Source organism: Coturnix japonica, chromosome 1 (assembly GCF_001577835.2).
Source record: "Coturnix japonica isolate 7356 chromosome 1, Coturnix japonica 2.1, whole genome shotgun sequence".
NCBI lineage: Eukaryota > Metazoa > Chordata > Aves > Galliformes > Phasianidae > Coturnix > Coturnix japonica.
The window spans coordinates 42,054,729-42,074,381 of record NC_029516.1 but is presented as its reverse complement, the minus strand read 5'-3'; the positions used below and the strand labels follow the sequence as shown (position 1 = coordinate 42,074,381).

Here is a 19,653-nt window from a genome sequence, read left to right as displayed (position 1 = left end):
CACCCTTGAAGTCGTTGAATTCAAAGGGATAAAAACAGGAATGGAAGAACACCTTTAAAATGCCTTTCACGTTTTCTTCCAGTCCAAAATTACAATTACTACACGCTTTCTAAGCCCGCAGCCAGTTTTAGTAAACTGCTACTTACAGCTCTTGCATGACAGCCAACAGATGAAAGAGATGAGTGAGAGCTCTCATTCATTGCTGCTAGCAACCCACTGCCTTTCTGATCCCTTTCTTCAGAAACAAAGATTAGATGGGGGGTGGGGGGGGGGGGGAATAAGGTAAAGGGTTATTTTTAAAAGTCCGTATTTTTAAATCACCATCCAGGAGCTGGCTGAGTTGAGCTCTTATTAGTTGCTTCTCATCTCACACTTGTTTCCATAGAAACCATCATCGCAGCATTGCCTGCCTCTATCAGAAAGTCTTCAAATTCAGTCGATACCAAACCCCATTGGACACGCAGGTAGATGATAACGGCAGCACTGCTTAAGTGCTAAGGCTTGCTATGCTGGTCTCACTGCACGGAAAGCAGATACATAAAACAGAGAAGTCACCTCTATTATACTGAACAGACTGGAGCAGTAGCTGGTCCAAACCACAGCTGCTTCTGCAGAAGATCTTCCCTTTTCACTATCACACCCAGATGAACTCATAGGTGGGTTGAGATGAAGACCTCAAACTAAAATCCACAAAAGTTGGAAAATTATTTAAATGGGGGAAGGTATTTATCTACATTATCAGTGTAGCAAAAAGCAGCTGGCTACTAAACAGAGGACTTCTCCATTTCTTGGACCATTTTTTTTGTTTCTAGAAAAGTATAGTGGAGGCTCCCACTCATATCCCTCAGGGAAGGAATATAGAGGAACAAAACACACATCACTCTGAATATTCAGTGGTGGTGTTTAGCATTATGTATACCAGGGAAAAATATACTTTGAAAGCCTTTCACCCACGGTATTTTTCTGTTTAATAAGTTCATCTGGGAAGAAGAAAGATCCTTCCAATGTCAATCACTCATTTTAAACAGGGAAAGTACTCGCTATTCATTACTTTCATTTAAATGTTATGCAAATTAATGACCAGCTGTCCTTTTTAAAATAAAAACCTGCTGGCACTTTTGCAACACCTTTATTCCCATCAGAACATACCAAAAAAGTGACATTGAGATGACAGTCATGAGTCACCAGGTGACCCTAACTGACTAGTCAAATGCAAGAGGAAGTATTCCCTACAGACTGCCCAAGGGGACTGCTAAAAACTGCAGGATGGTGAATTCCTCTGATCGAAAGGAGCAGGCATGTTCATGAGACAGTCACTTGTTATGGTTTCTCTGTCAACCACACCTAATTTCATTTCAGTTAGAGCAAATTGTTCTTAAAATAAATCTCATCTTCTCTCAGGCATACCTTGATAGGGAGAAGTGGTTTATGGAAACAAAAGCACAATAAGAGCTGCTACCAACTTGCTAACAACAAGGGAGCCTATGGAAACACTCACTCATTGCAGAATAAGAAGTGGCAAATCCAAAGAAAGGAGGGACTACCCTTACATGTCTGAGAAGTGCTGCAATAATACCTGAACATGATTCCTCCTCTTTGTACCTACTAGGCCCTCCAGACAGTTTCTGTTCAAAAGATGTTCCCAAAGCATCCCAGTTCACCTGACAATCTAGAAGAAATACAATTGATTTATTTTTTTCCCACACTGTATGAAAGCCTCAAGCTCTACATGAAACATGCACATATTAAAACATCAAACTGTATGTTACAGAACAGTTTGTGAGGTTGGGTAAGTGTGAGTAGGCCTAGGGATTGCATAACAAACATGATTAACATGTGAGTGGATTGTAACCTACACCCACAATGCACAAGTTACAGATGTTCCATATCTATAGTTTTTAATGAAATGCTAGAGCAAACTAAAAATCAAAATGTGTGCCATACTGCAAGAATGCATTACGCATAACAGGCTTTTGTAATATCCAGAGCTGTGAAGGATTTCTAGACAAGAAGAATGTGTGAGTACAAATATTAGATTTTAAGTGAATTTCATAGATATGGAAGGTGATGAACTGAAAGGAAGAATGTCAGCTTTATTCAATAACGATTTTGAATCAATACACTGAATTGCAGTGATCTCAAGCTCCTTCTCACGAAGACTGCTATTTGTGACAATATCAGTACACATATATTTACACTGGCAAAATGTTGTGTCCAAAGCGCTTAATATTTCCTTCTTCCAGAAAGTAATTATCTAAAATTGTGTTCTTTGGCCTAACAGTAAATAACCTATTTTCCAATAAAATATTTCAAAGATATAATTTGTGCTGCAACAATGCCCAGTAACATGGATTTTTATATTTTAATGCCTATCACATTTCACTGAATGCTAAGTGTGAATATGCATTTTCACCACAGAAGGAAAAACAAATTCTTTTCATATCAGTTTTCCTGGTACAGGACAGTGCAGTTCCTGTCTAGGACAATGCAACAGTCCTACTGAGACATGCTAAGATAAGAATGTGTTTGTTTGACAGAGAAACCTACTGTTCCCTCACCACATTCCCTGTTTAAATTTGCTGTATTTCCTCAGTTATGGAAACTTGGTTAAGTGTAATAGTGAACACCAGTGCAGTTTCCACCAAGAAGCTGTTTCCAAAACAACAGCTCTCAGTTGATGGCCAAGTCAAGGCCTTGGGGCCTCAGCTCTCTGCTTTCAGATGCAAGAGTCCTGGCGGGGTAACAGGAATTTAGATTTTGAGATGATGAAATTAAGAAGTAATGAAAATAAGATTGCTATACGAGTTATTGGTTCAGATGACACTGCTGCCTAAATAGTATAGTTTATGCAGCAATATTTAAAAATGTAATGCCAGAAGCTGAGAATAACATTGCAAAATTGAATTTCTTCAGATTCCAGTCCGTGCCATCAGCAATGAATACGCTGCCACCATTTTCTGATGCCGCAGGCCTAGAGGAAGGATGACAGCTGTTATTGAAGATAAAGATGATTTTGTGGAAGTGCTTGAGGAATTACCAACAAGAAATGAAAGTGCAAACTTCCTTGATTCTCTAAAGGAGAGGGATGGAATCAATGGAATCAATAATTGCAGACTGAATAAAAGCAAACGAAGCTGAAGGAAATACCTTTATGTGCTACAGAAAAACTAACAGAGGTCAGAGACACCTCTGGAAGACATAGCCTACTCATTGCAGAAGTTTGCTTGCTTTTTACTCAGAGAATAACACTGACAGCATTAAAAACTGAATCTGGAATCAAGGGGGAGTCTTAGCACTCATTCAGATTCAATGGGAATAGCATCTTTGTCTAGAAAACAGATCTATGGTCTAGTCTATCTGGTTTTGCAAGAAATTACATTTTCATATTCGTGCAAGAAAATCTGTATCAGAAGCCTACCAAGACACAAGGGGAAAAAATAATATTAAAAAAAAAAAAAAGAGAGAGAGAGAGAGAGAGAAAGAAAGAAAAGAAAAGAAAAAAAGAAAAATTCACCCCAGGACTCATTAGTATTTGATGCAGGAAACCACTGAGGTGGGTGGCTCTTTCCCCAGGCAGCACAGAGGCAAGGCAGGCAGCACAGTGCACCAGGTCGGCATTTCCACAAGCAGTGGCCCAGCTCACAGATGTCCTCCTGTGCCTGCACATGCCAAGGGGCCAAGCAGCCCTCCCCAAATCTGTGGTGTGACACAGCTGCCTCTCGCACTGACGCTAGGGCTTGAGCAGCCATGCAGTCAGCTGGATCAGGCGATTGATCTGCCTGAAAGCTAACCCTACCAGGGAAAGAAAAGACAGATTAGCTTTCAGCTGGTCTGTGAGCTTCAGAAGTCATTTCTGCAACAAAGAGGAGGGAGGACCAGCACTTCTGGGGGGCACTGCAGGCCCAGGTCAGCTGAGCTACTTCAAAGCTCTGACTGCTCCAGGCACACAGCCACCCGGCAGCCAAGCGAGGACTCAGGTGATCCCAGCCGCCATCTGTGTGCAGTTCAGTCTGGGACAGCTCAGGCTGCAGTTCAAGTGGAGTCACGTTACTCAGCAGCTGCCCCCAAAGGTCTCAAGCCAAAGAGATCGCAATGGCTTCATTCTTGCATTTGGCATGGAGACCTACACATCACTCAGTGTTTGGGGCCTGAAAACATTTGACATCATTGGTCAATAGTATCATCAGGATGATTGAAGATGATGAAATGGGTGCACAGAGACAAAGAACGCTGCTCTCACTCAGCCAGGCTCTGGCAGAACCTATTGATTTAAAGCAAACAAACAATACGGGTAACAATATTCAAGACAACCTTAAGAGTTTATTCTGCTTGCCCTATTATTTCAACAAAATGGATGTTATTTAAAGCTGTAATTCTCACAAAATGTATACTGACCACACACACTACATTTATATTTAAAAGCACAGATATTATTCTTAGAAGTTATGACAGAGTGCAAAACTGAATAACAAACAGGAGATGTACCAAAAATTAAGGCTGATCATGAGCTCAGAATTGGACTTAGTTACAAAACTACCTTTTTATTTTTAATATCTTTAATATTTTTAATAGTTATTTTTAATAGCGACCCTCTCTCATTAAGTGTGCAAGACTGCTATTGAGTAATGAATTATTTCACCCCAGTGACTCTGTTTTCAGGCATCTTCTGCCTGTAAAGTGATATACAGACAGTATCAAAAACAGGAAAGATGTCCAGTGGAGAAGATGGATAACATGCTGGTGATACCTTGGTCAAGAACCGTCAGATGTTAAAAAGATTTGAGCTACTGCCATTTGGCATCAAACTTTAAAGCCTTTTGGTGCAGGTAAAAGAAAAACCAGCTAAGTCACTCAGATTCTACTCCCAACTCCCATGACATTTAAGTCAATGAGACATCTCAAGAGAGAGACAAGCACTTTAAGTCCAATAGACAGACACAAGAATAAATTAGTAGCCCTATACCAAGTAGGTAAAATCAAGAAATTAATCCATACATGATTTTTGGCTTCATCCAAAATGCAAACAAACGTGGACCAGCTTTATATGTCATAGTTTGCTTACACTGGGTACATGCAAAAGAACATGCATATATCTCATGAAGAACATGAGGGAAATTAAAAGAAGATGTATGAGTACGCAACAATTTTATGCATTATAATTTATTCTTCTACTTCTCTTCCAAGATATAAGACTAGTTAATATTGCAAAGGGGGAGGTTACACTATGCATACATCCAAACCTTCTACAAGTTATCCACAAGATTACATGCAAAACCATGCAATTTAAGGAGAAGAAATAGAGATTTCTCCAATCTTATACCTTTACTTCAAAACTTAGACTATATGATAGTTGATAAGGTAGCTGTTGATGAGAAAGAATAATGACTAACTTTATTCACAGGGGATAACAGAGTAAAATAAGCTTAAAAAGGTTTCCTCTTTTCCTGCAACAATTTCATGCATCTTTCTTACATAATGTCTAATGAATGGAAAGTCTGCTACAAAAATTAAACTGTGACACCAGTAATGGAAACTTGTTCCATAAGCTGAAGAGAGTCCCAGAAAACACACTGATTTATTTCTCTCACATTTTCATTCTCCAGTGAAATGGCGGTGATATTTTTGCAGCTAATAAATGCTGTTGTATTACGCGTAGCTGAAGTAAGACATAATTTCTGTATTCTCCTTTGTAAGTTGAATGAGAGGGCTCCAAAGAAACTGTTTCAGGTACTAAGTTTGTATATAGAAAACCAAAATGTGAAAATAACATGGACAAAGAATGTCTCCTGATTCTACACTTACTCCAAAAGCAGTGTCTGCCTGTGTGTGCTGAAGCGAGTCAACTTAAATATTGGTGTAAATAAGACAAAATATACATAGTATTCAACACAACTTCTTTAATCAATATGCTATTTTTTTCCCCCCATAATATTAAAGAAAAGGTTATTTTTCCTTACTTGGTTAAAACAAGATCCTAGCATTGAAAGACAAAATAATATCAAATGATATCAAAGACAAAATAAATATAATCTCCTTATTATTTTTACATGTTTTTCTAGGATATTCCTCTTTCAAAACCATTTTTAAAACATCCAGTAGACTTTAGGTCTTTTCTTCAGGTTACACTCAGATAAAAAAATTAAAAAGTCCACTGCAAAGTGAGCAGTACTAGCTTAACATTTTCTGATTGTAAAAAACAGCCAGTGTATGAACTATGCTGACTATTCTGGACTGACTATTCTAAAGAACCTTTTCAAGAAGAACATCCAAGTTAGTTTTGTCAGTGGTTGCTTAAACCATTTGTAGGAAAAGCAAGTAATAACTGCTGCTCTTCGAAGAGCTGAAGCAATAGCACTATTGTGAACAAACCCCAAGGAACTGCCTCTGCAAACTCAGCTATCAATCTAACACTGAAAGGCAGCTTAGTAGTTCCAAAAAGCTTTGCAAATTCCATTTCTTTGAGAATTTAATCTGATAATTATTATCTACAGAGTGCACTGAGAAAATCTGTCACCACTGTAGATTCAAATTTTTAAAAATCACCTGGGGAAGACAAAAAGAAAAAAAAATGGCACAGTGGGCTCAACAAAAATCGTAAGGCTCACTCTTATTCTATTCTTTGAAAGTAAGCTATGAAAAAAAAAAAGGTTTTGGGAAATACCACTTTTACTTCAACTGGAATAGTTTAAACATGATCACAACTGAATTATTTTTGCTCCATAGCTACTTAGCTACATTGAACTCTCCTGCAGAAACATATTCATTACATTACTAAGGAGCAAATTGCTTTGTGTTGTTTAAGCAATAAAGTGTCAAGTACTAAGATAAACAATTGATCTGACTTTCCTCTCCATGGAGTAGTAGCCAATTTAGTAGAAAGCATATTAACAAACTTCTCAGATAATTTTATTTATTAATACCTCATTAAAAAATAGCTTCTGCTATTCCGTATTCATTTTTACATCTGCTTGTTGTACATACATTATGAACGACTACCAGAAATTTTGGTACAACATAATTATTACTGCTCAGATTATTAAAAACTCCTCTACATTCTTAATTACCTGTTAGAACAGTTCATAGTGAGAGAAATTTTAATGTATGTGAAATATTAAGTGCCAGTAAGAACCACACAAGCAGAACATGTCTGATAGTAGCAAATATCTGATATTACTTGAGTACAAGGAACTTGTCGAGGAAACTGGGAATGTCCTAGAGCCAACCTACAGTTTATTTGACTGCAAATGTTTTTACAGTTAGTAATAATGAAGCAGCAGACAAACAGCATGAGAAATTGTATTCCTGAATTTTTAATATCTGTACAGAATAAATAAATTCATAATTGATCGATTATATATTCAAGCAGGAAAACAGAACTCTAGCCTTTCATTGTCAGCTGACATCCAGTCTCATCACCAGAGAGCACAAATGAAATGCTAATGGAAGAGAAGATGAATGCCAATTTCCTTCACTTTGCTCCAAGTTTCAGAGGCTCTCTACAATAAAAGATAGCTGTTTGTGGAGACTGGCTTGTTCCATACCATTAACTCAGAACAAAACATATTTTTAGTGGGACAGCAGTGTTTACTTGTAAGAACTGATGAATTGTACACCGCCATTTATCACTTGTAGACAAAGACATTCAGGCACAGTTTTGGACATAAATCAAGGTACATGCTCCTAAATAAAAAAGGGATTGCTAAGTCCCTAAAACTGCATAGATTGAGGTCAGATTGGCCATAGCAACCAAGAATGGTACGAAGGCCTCCAGTAAGACTTAGCAACCAATAAATGAGCTCAGATCTCTTTTCATCTCCACTGGTGTGAAAGCCAAAATTAAAAAGATTAGATCACGCTGCACCCACCACAATAGACTTCACAGTGAAAAAGTCATTTCTAGCCTTTGATTCACATCAAATAAATAACATTCATCCCTTCCATAATGAACAACTTTCAAAGTAAATTGAATCTCCATAGTGCCGCTTTCCCTTGCTGCACCGTATTTACATGACAATGTATCACAGGAAGCTCAGAGTGGGTCTTACAAATGGAAGACCGAGTGCAAGGCACCTTTAGTGCTGATTGCAGCATATTCAGCTTCAAAATGATTCCCATTTAAACATAATGCCCTGTAGATTATAATAAACATAAACAATGCTTTAAATCTTGCAGGATGAAACTTTGTCATTATTTCAATATGGAAATCACATAGTAAACAGCTCCCTCCCCCTTTCCTTTTCAGTCCATCCATTTGAGGATATTCAGCAAATTCAACTTTCCAGGAGTGCCGATGATACTATCTGTCTGGCGTTTCCAGGAAAAGGCACGGTACATCGTTTTGTTTTGATTGCCTCTTTTCACACTATTGCTGTTCTCTCTCATACACATTTTGAAGTACTCGAACAATACTTTTTAACATTGCAAACACATAGGCAGCCTACTAACTACATCCTTTGCACACAAAGAAGCAAGTATTGTTGTTCTTCCTCTTCCTAGAGAGGCAGTTATTTGTAAATAGGTAACGCTGCACACAGCAGTGAGAATCTAACACAAATTTGACATAGGAGATCAGAAAACGTATCTCACAAACGCTTGCATCGTATTGTCCTTCTATGCCCTGTTTTTCCCTCACACAATTTGTCATTACTAAAAACGGATAATCATTCCCCCCTTACTGCAGCTTCTCTAAACTGACATTTAAAGAAAATGTTCAAAAGCAGTAGATTAAAATGAGAGTTCTACACCTACAATAACAATATGCAGAAATAATTTCAATCCTCTGCAGCAACAACTCATGTAGATTATACTATTTGAACTCAGCAGGGAACCTCATTAATTTTTAAAACTCTCTGACCCCAGTGCAGTTAAGAGTGTAAAAATAATTACAAATTAGGGTTGAGGGAGCACTGTTTTAATATTGCATGCGTACTATCAGCTACACAGCATTTTATTGCATACGGACATCTATTACAGCTAAGCATAATTTTAACTCAGTCGAAACGTATCTTCACAAATACTTTTAAAAACACAAATGTTAGAAATGTTTTAAGAACGTAACTATAGTAGCCAGCGCTTCTATGCAAAACCCCTGCCTGCTTCCTGCAGTCTCGTAACACAAAGCATGCAAGCACAGTTTTACAAGCTAGTAACAGCCTGGATACCGCAGTAAACTGAAACACTTCTATAACCCGGCACATTTGAAAGCTAACAATTTCTAACTTATTTAGAAGGCTATAAAATACGCATCTGCGGGCATAAATAGTCTTTCTTACCTAAAACTTGTCAGCAGAAAGATCCTTCTCCATTGTTGTCACCTCCAGTGCCCCCTCTTGCCACCATGGAGATTGGTTCTGCTATGTTTATTGCTGTGTGCCTCAGTTACAGCTGTGACACGGATCTGCCGGCAAAGGGGTGTGTGCGAGTGGGTGCGTGTGGGAGCAAGGAAAGCCCGTAGACTTTGGGACTGGGGATATGAACCTCGGGCCAAGTCAGGGCTGGGGAAGAGCGATTGAAGCTCTGTCTCTCATCAATGAGCAGACAAGGTTCTGCTTCACCCCTCCACAGCGTGAAGCAGGGCTGTCAGTAGGGATTCCCACTAGTGAGGCTCTAGCAGAGGCAGCCCTTCTCCCGCTTGCTAGTGCCTGCCCAGCAGCCCGTGCAGAATACAGGTAGCTATTGTTCCTCAGACAGATATGTAGCCAGCCACTCAGACTCTGACAGATCTCAACAAACCAGTGAGCCTGCCTTCATTTTAACTCTTTATTTACTAGTGCTTTACTTTTTTATAATGGTCTCTCTGCTTTACAGAAGGAGGGGCAGGGAAAGTAAAAAAAAAAAAAAAAAACAACAAAAAAAAACCAACCATGAGAATGTCGGTACATCATTCTGCTTCTGTTAAGGAAAGTGTTTAAGGTTTCACATACATGGGAAGAAATCCTATACACATTTAGAGGCATTGATTTTTATTTTGGAATCTGATCTAGCCTAGTGTTGGACAACACAGCAACAGTACATCAGCTATAAAACAGGATTCCAGCTCTGTAAGGTAAATGACTCCTGTTCTGATTCCTTCTGAATTCTCATAATTCACAAGGAAATAAAAGAATTTGAAGAGACACCATTCATCTTTTCACAAATACTTCAGTTAATTAAAAATAAATAAATAAATAAATAGCAGTTTAGTGCTTTACCACATGTAGGGTGATTTTCTACCGGCAATCAGTTTTCAGCACTGGCTGGAAGTGAAGGATAGGGTCTCTGACACAGAAGTGTGTTAGAGCACGGACATACCCAGCCAACTAGTTGGCACCAGAAGAAGCAGATACTCATGCCAGTCTTGCAGTGATCTTCTTTTTTGGTAAGCTGATTTTACTTACACAGAAAGGATTTTTCTTTAGTAAGACATGGAGCTTAAGAATGTATTCACAAAAACAAAATCAAGGAAGCTGTTAGATAAAATATCCTGACATTTATGCTCGGTGCTTGACTTTTAGCAAGTAATGTGTTATTATTTGAAGGACTAAAGATTCCATGTCCTGGTTAAATATTGGATAAGCTCAGCCTAGATTTATACCTGAGCTGTAAACAGACTTTTCTCCCTTCTTCGCTCTAAGAAAGTCTTAACTTCATTTCAAGCAGGTTGCAGTAGAATGTGCATACTTGCTTTAGGGTGGGTTGTCTGGATTGCTTTAAAGCAATTTTTGAAGTGTGACAGAGAAGATTACAACATTATTTTTTCCCACAGCAATAAAATGTGATTTGTGAAATACAGATTTGTGGGTTTGTTTTTGAATAACCAGACTGCTAACAGAATTGCAAATTAGAGACATGATGTCAAAAACCGTATTTTAACCTGGCAGATGCTATCAATTCTGACAAGCCTCACCAACAATTACATAAATAATTATTTTATTAGTAACATCATAAAAATCTGCATGTGCCTTGTTTGAAAATTTGCCAGTGGTCATTTTATAGTGTTTCAGAGTAAGTTTTTCTTCATTCTTTGAGAATTTGGTTAGACTTCTATAAAACTGCCAGGCATTCAGAGCTTTTCCAGGCTATTGCAGTGCAGCAAGGAAATGAGCAGACCAGCAAGAAAGCAGATCAGTGTTACTCAGGGCAGTGCACTCTGTGAAGCAGAGTACCCCTGGACCAGCAGTTGTGTTTTAAAGAAGCAAGACTAAGCATTCACAAGCCCTGCTGCTGTTTTGTTACACAGTACCTGAGTTATGCCAATGGGAATATAAGTCGTTAGGGGCTGAGACATCTATTGGACTGTACTTTTTCTTCATCAACTTACAGAAGTGCCCAGCACTGTGCAGAAAGAATGCTCTGAATTAAAAATATATTTACAAATCAATGGTGTTCTTAAAAAAAAAAAAAATATGATCTCATTACAAATTCTAAAGCATTCTGCATCTCTGTCCTTTCCCTTTTGGGCAAACCGGTGACAGTGGCTAAATGTTACTGAAAATTGCTCAGGAACTGCCTGCCAGGCAGCCTCTGTCCTGCTGGATCCTGGAAGACCTGAGCCAGCTGACAAGCTGTCCACAAGGCCACAACTACAAAAGACATGGAGAATAGCCTGGTCCCTTCTACTCTCCCCACCATGCTGCCAGCACTGCAAATTGAGGACCATCAGCACCACCCTGAGAAGGGTCTCAAGCACAGCTGTAGATCACGTGAGGCTTCTGAGCATGGCCATATCTGGTGTGACTCTGCCTGCTCAGTGCAATATCCTGGGATATTTTTGCCCTGAGTGGAGTCTCCTACATGTCTTCCAATGCTGTTGTGATTGCCTGGGTAACTACACAATGCCTGGGTAGCTACACAAATGCACACACCATTCAAAAACAACACAGTATTAAAAAACAAGAGGTTGTGAGAGAATGAGAAGGAAAACTTTCCACAGTGAGATAATGTGAGCTGGACACCGCGTGGGAGGATGGAGAAATCTGCGCTTTCTAAGAGTGCCTGACTTCCTCCCCAGAAAGCCTTGCTGTTTTTGCTGGAATCATCCCCAGGCTGCGTCTGTGAGGGAAACAGCTTTCTTTAGGTTTTGAGATAATACTGGAAGAAAAATACTTTCCAAAGACCTTCTGCACTCTCTGATGGTTGCCTCTGGGCAGGAAGATGACCCTTCCTTCCAGTCAAGTCTACCACAAATAGCTGAAAGCAGCCACCTTGCTATGAAGTGCCTACTATGTGATTTCTCTAAAGGGCAAAAATTCTTGATACTGAGTAGCACTAAGTCTTTTTTTTTTTTTTCCTTTATTTTTTCTTTTTTTGCAAAAGTACACAAGCACAGATCTCTTGCTAAAGTGTGAGGAAAAGCAAGGTGCGTGTAATGAGCACAATGCTGAATATCTCATCTCACGTAAAATACAATATTTGAACTGTTTGAACAGATTTCTCAGAAGGAGAAAGAAAGGCATGCCTGCCCTGCATAGCAAACCTGTGCCTGAGGATGTTGCTTGTGACCACACAACTGCAGTGATTTCTTTCAGTTAATCCATGCAGTCACACTTGTGCAAACACAGCAACATGCCAGCACTCTGCACCCATTTTCCTTCAGAAATACCAGTTTAATAATTCTTTAGTAAATAGCTTTGTATTAAGAGATTATTCATCCCAGATATAAAAAAGCACAAAGTTTCAGAAAGTAACTGCTATACAGGTGAAATACACATCAAGTACCACAGCACATAACCTCAATTAACCTTTTGCTTTAGTTTACAGACAAACTGTACAAAGTGATGTCTCCCTATTATCAAAAAACAGATTTGCAGCTTCACATTGTTTGTGGCTTGTTCGCTACAAACGAATATGGCACAAGGCAATCTTAATGAGCTGCAATTCACATTTCACTGACTTTGTTTTGATCTTCTTTTCCTTCATATAAAAATTATTGTAAAACGTGATATGTGAAAGCACTGGTTTATTTATTTTTAATAAGTTTATTTTAAATGCAGTAACTAGGCGTTATTTATCACAGAAAATACTTAAAAACATAAGATAGGAAATTCCAAGATATAGAAATATTTGAACTGGAGCAAGTGCCTATTTTGATTCTGATGTAGGAAAGTACAGTGCATAGTTTAGAAAATAACTTACAATTAACACATGTTTAACTGTATTTGTATGCTGTGATAGAAAACAACAAGGTATTACAGTTGATAAAGTGTACTTAGGCTTCCCAACACGTTACATCTATATCATTAACGAAATACCTTTTCTTGAAAATGCTCTGCTAAAACAGCACAACCTTTCTTCCCCCTAACTCTTTTCACAGAAACATTAATTAGAGTATTGCATTCTCCACTAGATGCTTTGTGATAGCAAATGTCAGGGATTAGGACTCAGCAAGATAATTACAAGCATTCTACATAACAACATAGGAAACTAGCATCAGAGATGCATTTCACCAGTTCATGTTCCACATACAGATTACACTTTTGATTCATGATCTGTTGGGAAAAATAGATAGAAGTTGACAGTGTACTCCCCCCACCACTCCGAACCCTCAGCACTCAATTACTTTAGAGCTAACATCAGCAGACTGAATCGAGGTTCAAAATAAGGCTTTTCATTTGTAACTCTCCAGATTCTGAATCCCAAATACACAATTCACAAAACCTCCCTCCATTCATCACTGAGCCCCAACACTTAACTAGCTGTTGGTATGTGAATTACAACCACTGGCTATATTTGTGTATTAGATGGTAAACTAAGCAATTTTAGAGGCTTATTATTAGAATCAATTTTGTACCCAGTTTCATATCAAGACAAGAAATAAACAGAATCAAACTTTTCCTAAAAATGAAACACAATACAAAAGGGATGAAAATGAAGAGTTCCTCTGGGTTAAATAGGCAGACCACAATACAGATATACTTCAGTTTGACAGTTCATCTGTTATCAGAAATTTGTATTTAGCAGTAGTTCTAATCACCAAAAAGTCCATGTGGACCTACCGTTTTAACTGCTGATTCACAGAAATCGCTGCTTTCAAAGGGCCACGAGTAAAGTAGCTGGGTGGAGAAAAAACAGTCAGGACTGCCCTTCAAGCCTCCATGTGTAGTTTTCTTCCTCAGAATCTTTGATAAAAGTCAGAATACAACATGATTTATTGATGTAGCAAAGTCATTACAATTCAGAGCAAAAAAATGTTATTGGACTTCCCTCCAGCTAGTGCTGTTTAAGGAAGCCTTTAAAAAGCAATTTAATTCCATTCCACAAAGTCAAATTTTCTCCACAGATAATTGGTTTCCATTATGTGTATAAAAAGCTACAATGAAGCCAATAAGTCAAACTATATCTTTCTTAGGATTTATATTTATTACAGAAAGATTGACCTGCTTTTACAAGAATTGTACTCTCTTTTTCTACTGTTCACCTGAAAACCTTACTGTTAATAACATAAGTACATATTATAGCAACATTCACCAATGTACCATGAAATTTGAATATAACCAAGAATTCTTCTGATCTCTCTCATTTATTGCCAAAAAATTTCATGTTGTCATCTGTCACAGATTAAATCTTCATGTGTTAACTTTCTCAATACGAGTTAAAAAATTCACACTACCTTCAGAGCTTGAGCCACGTAGTTGGAAAGTACATACTTGGCTTCAGTCAATATTTTAAAATTAAGACACTAAAACAAATATTAAAGCCTTTTATTGTGTATATATGAGTAATAGCTAGCTATGTGCATTACCACTGGGTATGTTTATATTCAAACAGCCTAGGAACACCAGTGCTCTTTTCAGCATCTTTAAATATCTGACTTACAAAGCTAATAGACTAATTACAGCAAAGTAACAAGACAAAGCAATTCAAAAGCTAACAAAGTAGGGAAAGCAGCAACAGACATTAATTTTTTTTCCATAATCAAAAAACTTAACCAAACCCACAAACTCATTCAAAGCCCTAATCCTACTTGCAAGTTACACATGACTAAAAATATCCTCCAGGCTAAAGCAACAAATGAAAAAGAAATACTTACCAAATCCCTCATCTTGCTTAAAATTCATGCCTTTTTCCTTTCTTTTTTTCTTTCTTTCATTGGTTATGTTTTAATAATACCAGGAGATTCAAATTTGAAAGCTGCATTAGTTACTGTCCCGTTCCCGCAGCTCTTCAGCTGTAGGTACCGAGGAAGCTTGGCTGGTATTGTTTGGAGAGAAAGACAGTGGCCTGTGTAAGCCAAGAGGCTCTGCACTGTCTGAGGATCTCTGCAGTGCTCTTAAACTCCTCCACAGAGACAGGTATTTGTTGCTGTCTGTTGTCCAAACAGGTTCATCAGAGCTATTACTGCCACCTTCATTTTTCAGTCGTGGAGGCCCTACGTGCTGAGAGGAGAGTTGTTTCTTTCTTTCGCTATTTATTTGCTTTTGGATTGGAGGAAGAGGCTCCGAGATTTTCAATTTGAGATCAAAGACAGGCACGTAATGGGACGCAACAGAGTTTTCTGAAATGTGCTCAGAATAGCAGTCCAAGTTCCCACATTCAGTGCTCGCAGCTCTGTAAGCTTCATGGGGGAAGAGAGAGAGATCGATAGATAGATAGATACATGCACGCAGACACGCACACATTTTAAATATATTAGTTTTCCCCCTTGCAGCACTGCAGTCTCTCTATTGTCAAATAATAACTGTATCTGAAAAGAAACCACTTAATAAGGCTAAGGTCAGACTGCTTAGACTTGGCATTTGCTGCGATAACAAATCAGAAACGATAGCATTGTACAGATTTATGAATTTTTTGCCCCCACAGTCACAAACATCAGACGTTTACTTTATAAAGAAAGCTTTTAGATTCTTCCTGCAGTTTCCATAGTGATTTCATTTTTTCCCTTTTATCACAGATTGGCTGAAGTACTGCTACCCTTTGTGCTTTAAAAGGCTTGTGCTATCAACTCTCGATAGAAAAGCACCGATGCTAAAGCACACATCAACACACACTGTCAAAAATAATTGAAATAGATAAATGATGCCTAAAAAGGTCTCAGTGTTTTCTCTGCTTGTCCCAAACACTACTGGAGAATAATGTATCAAATGAATAAATGTAATTAACTTGAGCAAAGCTCACTACTGTTCTGTTTCCCATAACCTATAAAACTTCTATCAGGGAACTGGTCACACACCGAATAATGTATTCACAGAAACCTTTAACAGAGCTTATTTCATGTAAAATGCCTGCTTGTTAGATAAATTAAAGCAATTTCACCTATTTTTTTTTTTAATCTTTTAAAGAAAACACACATGCAAATGGTATTTTTCCTCTTTCGAATAAGTTTGTTCTGTCAGAGAACATACTGGCTTAAGGAACAATTACACTGTTTCTGGCAAAGCAAACAATGCTCTCTATTGCTGGAAAGATAACCACCTTTCAAAGTAAGCCTGAAGGATTAGTTTCTGTTTAACCCCTTACTAAACAAATGTGACAGTCTTCTTCTCAACAAAACAGAACTCAGCTAAGCAAACATTTCTATTCAGTTATCATGACTTTAAAAATGGAGTCTTAAGATTACAGAATGCAAGCACGGTATTTCCCTACCCCTCTTTCAATCAGCTTAGTAGAAAGTGGGTGCACAGCTAATCCTAGGCAGTTGCCTCACTCTCATGGGAGTTCCTGTTCTTGTAAGTTACAGTCTAACTTATTAAAAGCACCAAATTCATATAACGTACTGATACATTACAAAAACTCTTTAAGCTGAAGATGTTCAAGGTGACTATGAAAATCATGAGGTTGATATACTTTATGTGTGAATTTTGCATTAACTTTATTTTTATACAAAATTGGAAAAACCCTAAAAAATAGAGTACAGGTAAACTCATATTCCAATTTAGGAAAAAGGTAAAAATCAGGCAACTTTCTTTTGGATGTACCTATGAAAGTGAATTATTTATTTCCAAACAAATTATCCATGACAAACTACCATAATCCCTATTTTCATGTCATCTGTTTATGAGGGGAGTTATGGAACTGACTTTTGTTGTTGGAATGTTAAAATCTGCTCTTAGGCACCACCAATCCATTAAACAGGCAATAACTGTGAGCATAAAGTATGTTAATACTTGCTGTCAATAAAGTTTATTGGAAGAAAGAGATTGCAGCATGGTGAAAGCAAAGAACTAAATGTAAATCGATTACCAATAGAGATTTAAAATAAAAAGCAGACAGTTATTAAGATTGTGTTGATTACTGACATGCTCCACAAGTGGTCCTTGCAAAAATCAATACAGACAGATGCAGCTCTGCTGGGATCTGATCTGATCTGCCCTGAGACATGTAGGTGGGCTAGCTGAGCTCCTGAAGTTGTCATTGCCTCTCTGTGAGCAACCAGTGAATAATGACTTTTAGCAAACCCACCGGAACCTGGACCTGCTGTTCATACTTATTTTCCACCATAGTCATCTCAAGAATCAGTTGATGAACCAGTTAAACACTGTATTGAAATAATAAACTTCATCTGGCTTCCAGTGATAAATAGTGAAGATTTTTCCTGTACTGGTAAAACCACCAGAAAAAAATGCTAAACAGTGATTCAAACACAAACTTTCTGGTAGGACTGCAATTTTTCACACTGACTTTTCATTTTTTCTTAAAAAGAAGAAAATATGGCGAGCACAAAGTTGAATCACTACAGGAGATACTTTATGCAGGAAGGGGGAAGTATTATTGTTGATTAAAAATAACTCACCAATAAATATATGTAGGACTCCAAAAATAATGCTTCCTCTTTATTTGCATGAAAACTACAATAAACTCCACAATAACAGTATTTGATAAAGCAAATTCTCAGCTAAGAAGCACTCATTTTCACCACCATTAGCTGTGCATTTTCACCAGTGATGAACAAGAGCCTGCATGCTGTGCTTGTAACAGTCTGCACCAGTGAAGGTGAGCCACAGGCATGGTCACCACTGCTGAAACGCACCACCCACCACCTCACTGTGCTCACATCTACTGTCCCATCTCCATAAATGTTCAGAGAGCATTGATGAATGCCAATTAATGTCATTTTTTCTTCACTGAGAAATGCAGTGACACAACTTTGCTTCATCCACACTTCTGTGTCAGATGCTATTCTGTCAGACTGCCCCTCTGCTTCTGTCTATCACATGGCAACAAAGTGTAGCAGAATATTAGTGGGAAGGTTCAGCATCTACTGCCACACCACCAACATCCAACTCTGATGTTGTGGGCTGACATCATAAGACAGGAGGCATTACTTTCAGAGCAGACTTTGTATATACATATATGTATACACACACATGCACACATACAAAGGTTTTGTCCCAGAAGAGTGAGTATGAAAAATCTGGCTTTCACAATATGAATAGCGTTGAAACCAGTTTCATTTTACCTTGAAACACTAAATTGTGTTATAATACAGCCTTCTTTCCAGACCTTACATACATCAGATATTCAAAGTGTTCCTGTAACTTCTGCAATATAACTGATTTTCTGGGACTTGTAAAACATTTCTGATTTTATCCACTGTTTTTCCCTAACCAAGGAACCCCCAGGAAATTATTTTTACAGAAAGGAAACACAAACTAAATATTTCTTAAGCATTAGGGACTAAATAGGGCATTTGAAATGAAGAGTCAACTGACAGTTTAAGTTACAAATGATTTCATGCTCCTTTACACAAGGATCTGCATATTTTCCTTGGAGAAAACTGCATACAGCTGAGCTAACTAAAGGAAGTAAATATTTGTTGCTATATACTTGTAGTTAAATCTCTTTGAGTATGAACTATTCATTAGTCATCCAGCTGATGGATGTCCAGTACATTCATTTATAATAACAAGTAAGAAAAACAGGCCAAGTTCAGAGTATGACATCCTTCTCCTCTTTCATACACTGACCTCATGAAGATACCTTTTGTCTTGTAGCTTAGGCCAAAGAAACCGTTTTAGACTTCAATAATTCATTAAAATATTTAGGAGAAAAAAAAAATCTTAAGTGAATTCTCCCTCTTCAACAATTCTCTAGCACTGTGAATATCCTCCCCATTCTCCAGATTGGGTGGGGGGAACCAATAGACTAGAAAGACAAAGAAACAGACTATAGTGATTAGTTTCCCCACATCAACCTGCAAACCACCCCACAACACACATGAGAAACACCCTTCCAGTGTCATTCCTAGACACATAGCTAAGGACAAACATCTCCTTAAAGAGAGAAAGAAACAGCATTTGCTTCTCCTATCTAATATCTTCCTAATTTTACCTCTGGAGAAAATATATGCTACTCTCTCCTAAAGGAGCAGGATTCCCAAGATCCTCCTGCATATCTCTATGCAGCTTCCCAAGAACCTCCTTCCCCCATGAAAGACGGTCATGAGGAATTCTCAGCATCAAACAGTGACTGTATTTATTCAAAGACAAAAAAATCCAGCCTCCATCATGAGATGTGAACTACAAAAGAAAATATTTTTAAATGTACATTCCCAATGCAATCAACTAAGAACTGCATTATAAAATGAAAATCTGACTTATTTACCTACCAGTGCTGTAACTCAGTAGCATCTTTTCTACCAGCTAGCATCAAAGATTACTTACCGCAGACTTACATAGCACCAGGCTTTCCCTACCTAATGTCGTCTGTCATTTCCTGAGACAGAACAATCAAAGCTCT

The 19,653-nt window shown here is 38.0% G+C and overlaps 1 long non-coding RNA gene across 2 annotated transcripts in view; it reads right to left on the bottom strand.

Moving 5' to 3' along the window:
* LOC107311761 overlaps positions 1-15,947 on the bottom strand; it is a 74,509-nt gene extending 58,562 nt beyond the window's left edge. Inside the window, exons 1-2 of one of the 2 annotated variants that reach the window (XR_004306892.1) lie at positions 15,008-15,947; positions 13,974-14,096 (exon numbers count right to left, since the gene is read on the bottom strand). This is a non-coding gene — a long non-coding RNA (uncharacterized LOC107311761). Of the gene's footprint in view, positions 1-9,272; positions 9,762-13,973; positions 14,097-15,007 lie in introns of those variants that run through there. The other variant, XR_001554231.2, reaches the window with a different exon arrangement.
* Positions 15,948-19,653: the final 3,706 nt, after the last annotated feature.